The 3,841-nt window shown below is 45.6% G+C and overlaps 1 pseudogene; it reads right to left on the bottom strand.

Annotated features, from left to right (window-relative positions):
* Positions 1-3,430: 3,430 nt before the first annotated feature.
* Positions 3,431-3,500, bottom strand: LOC129403769 (small nucleolar RNA U3; annotated as a pseudogene).
* Positions 3,501-3,841: the final 341 nt, after the last annotated feature.

Genomic DNA, 3,841 nt, shown 5'->3' with positions numbered 1-3,841 from the left:
ATGATCCCCCCCCGCCCCCGCCACGTCAAGTTCTATTACTGCTTTTCTCCTAAGATTTCTTTGTGTCTGTATACTTCTGATAATTCATAGTCACTCAGTTTCCCTTCACCTCTTTCCTCTTTTCTTACTTCTGTGAGAGCTTTTGTTTATTTATTTATTTATTTATTTATTTATTTATTTTTAGGTGGGTGCGCATAAACTAGCTTTGCTCAGGGCTTACTCCTGGCTCCATGTTTAGGGATCACTCCTGGAAGTCTCAGGGAACCTTATGGGGTGCTGGGGATCGAACCCAGGCCCACCAGCTGCAAGGCAAGTGCCTGACCTACTATACTATCTCACTTCCCCTTCTTCGAGAGAGTTCTAATTCACTCCCTCACCTCCTCTTTCCCACTACACCCCATCTAATGCTCTGCTGCTAAATTAATCCCTCACATCCTAGCTCTGAGCTAGATATCCTATCCTCCTAATTTCTTCTCGATAAAGCCAATGCTTCTCCATTTTGAATGAATGGCCATTGTCCGTTAGATGCTACTGATATCAGATAAACCAATTTCTTCTGCATTCTGATCTCTCTAGTTAGAGATGAAATAACTTACCTCACGCTGGGATTTGGTGTTTTATTTTTGGTTGCACACCTACCTCAGCTTTCTTTTCTCTGTGGCTTTGCTCATACCAGTTCCTTCACCCAATAAACCCCATGTTTACATGAGCAATGGCAAAACACCGCAGACGAGATGGGTGACACACATTCTTTTGTCAAAGTAGAAGTCTGAGATTAAGACCCATCAAGTGTGGTCTTTGACTTCATTCCATGGCTTGAACTGGCTGCCTTCTCTCAGGGTGCTCCTTCATTCTTTCCTCTGGGTGCCTCCCCCCTCCTGGGATTCTGCCTCTTATAAGAACATCCCAGAGCAGGCGAGATTGTCTAAGGATTAAGATGATTGCCTTGAATGTGGCTGACTCCAATTTGATCTCTTGTAGCACCGTTTGATCCTGAGTGCTCCCAGGGGTCACTCCTGAATAGAGTCAGGAGTATCCCCTGAGCACCATGGTTGTGGCCCCCTAAACATAATAACACAACAACAAACAATATCACAGATACTGGGGTCCGGAACCGAAGTACAACCAGTAGGTAGCAGCCGACCCAGGTTGGATCCCCAACATCCCATATGGTCATGTGGTTCCCTGAGCACTTCTAGGACTAATTCCTGAGTGCAGATCCTGAGCATCACCAGGTGTGACCCCCAAAGCCAAAAGCAAAACAAAACAAAAAAGCCTCACACAGAGACTGAATTAGGACACCACTTCCATAGCCTCATTTTCCAAGAATCTGGGTATAAGTATTCATGGTGTATGTTGCTTTCTCCTTTGTATCTCAGCACTTCCTGTACATTTTTTACAGCATTAGAAAGGTTCTGATAAAGCAAAAATTGTGCATGTGTAAACTGCATATAATGTTTGTATCGATAGAGAGGGAAGAGAAAGAGAGATAGGTGTTTGAGAGAGGAGATAGGCTTCTCTGGAGTGGAAAAAAAGTCCCTGCATGGCTTTTGGAAGAAGGTTATATATAATCTCTTCGAATTGCCTTGGCCTTGAGGCTGGAGAGACAGTATAGCATGTAGAGTTGCACCCGCTGACCTGGGTTTGATCATTTGGGATTGTCTGCACCCCATGTGGTCACTTGGCACTGCCAGGAGTGATCTAGAGCCCAGAGGCACAGTGAACCCTGAGCAGAGCTGGGTGTGGCCCCAAACCCAAACCCAAACCCAAACCCAAACCCAAACCCAAACCCAAACAAAACCAAATTGTCTTGGCCTGGAGTTCTTTGCATATATAAAAGATAAAAGTTAGTCTGGGTAGGCCCAGGGAAAACCTAGCACTGTGATGGTCCTTTCAAATTCCTAATAAGACTTTTTTTTTTCTTTTTGGGTCACACCCAGCGTTGCTCTGGGATTACTCCTGGCTCTGCACTGGGGAAAGACTTCTGGCAGTGCTTGGGGGGCCATATGGGATGCCTGAGATTGAACCCAGGTCAGCCCCGCGCAAGGCAAATGCCCTCCCAGATGTCCTATCACTCTGGCCCCAGCTTCTCCTTTTCTGAGGGGTTCCACAGTTCTCTGGGCGGGCCTCAACTTTTCTACCACTGAGGAGCTCGTAATTTGCATCTCAAATGGCCCATCTTCTGCCTTTGGCTTGCTTCAGGGCTAGGCAGTTACTTCCTGAAGTTTCCTTATTTTCCAAAAGCTCCTTTCCAGCCCCTCCTACCCCCCTCTGCCTCTCCCAGGCCTACCTATCTGCCTGCAATAACTGCCCCTAGAGATTTTCACCCCCTTCAATATTTGAGCAATACAAACGTGCAGAGTTGCCTTCTGCAACTTCTTCCTTTGGATAAAGGGTGCAGACTTTACATACCTCTAAGTAAAGGTATGAAACCTCAAGCTAATTTAGTATGAACGGGGGCCCAGGCAACTATTTGGGGGTTTCAGAGTTGTCAGTCTGAAAGAGATATAGATCAGACAGATTTGACAACTTTTTAAAACATAAGACTCTGAAGGAGAAATGGTCTCCCCAGGAGGGCAGAGTGTTAAAGAAAGCAAGAAGATAATGGCCAAAGCTTGGGGCTTTTCTTCCTTTCTTTTGCATGCTGGTAAGTCTACTGTAAAAGAAATTGTTCAGATTCTGGTTTTACTGACCACCTAAAGACATGTTTAAAGTTAACAGACATATATAAGTTAACTTTTAGTATTGGGTTTTCTTTTTCTTTCTTTCCTTTTTTTTTTTTTTTTGCTTTTTTGGGGTCACACCCGGCAATGCTCAGGGATTACTCCTGTCTCTGCACTCAAGAATCACTCCTGGCGGTGCTCAGGGGACCATATGGGATGCTGGGAATGGAACCCAGGTCAGCCGTGTGCAAAGCAAGCGTCCTATCCACTGGGCTATCGCTCCAGCCTGAGTATTGGGTTTTCTTAAAAAGAAGTTTCAAGTCCTTCACGGTTCATAGTGTAACAGGCACTAGGTAGGGGGTGCCTTAGTTTTGGGGAAATTAGGATATTTAAGAAGAAATTACCCAGCTCTTGATGTAGCCCCAAAGACATGAAGAACATATCCATAAGTGTTCCTTTGAGATGCAAACCCTGGGCTATTTGGAGGTGGAGAACTTGAAGTAACATCCAGATGCAGAAACTAAAGTCAGGCCCCATTCTGAGAAAACTAGACTTAAAAAGTCAAGATAAGAATATCTTGGGGCCTGAGCAATAGTACAGCAGGTAAAATGTTTGCCTTGAATGTGGCTGACCTAGATTTGATCCAGGCATCCCATATGGTTCCCCCAAGCACCGCCAGATGTAATTCCTGAGTGCAGAGCCAGGACTAACCCCCGAGCATCCTAGTTGTGACCCCAAACCCAAATATATACATATATATGTATATACACACACACATATATGTATATATATATAAATGTAACATACTATAGAAATGATCCCTGAAAGTATAGTCTATCGCTCTAGCTCCTGATTTCTGGCTTTTTGAAAAAAAATCCAGTTTTATTTTTTGAGTGAAATGGCAGAGTCTCTTGCCCCTGAGCCTGGCTGTCTTCACCAGGGCCCCTCGGAGAGGGTGGGTTGAGTTTCCCTCCCCACCCTGAGCAGAGCCCTGGCAGCCGAAGACCTCCGGAATCCAGCCACAGCCATGCTCAAGGCCACTCTCTACACACTCATTCGAGCCTCACGCATGAAGGAACTGGCAGAGGAACCCAGGTGTGTGGGACCCAAGGCTGAGATCTCCAAGCCTGCTTAGATTGGGACTGGGTCTCTTCTGCCCAAATCCCCCATTTTCCAGT

This window comes from Sorex araneus, chromosome 3 (genome assembly GCF_027595985.1).
Source record: "Sorex araneus isolate mSorAra2 chromosome 3, mSorAra2.pri, whole genome shotgun sequence".
NCBI lineage: Eukaryota > Metazoa > Chordata > Mammalia > Eulipotyphla > Soricidae > Sorex > Sorex araneus.
This window is presented reverse-complemented; position numbering and strand designations above follow the sequence as displayed.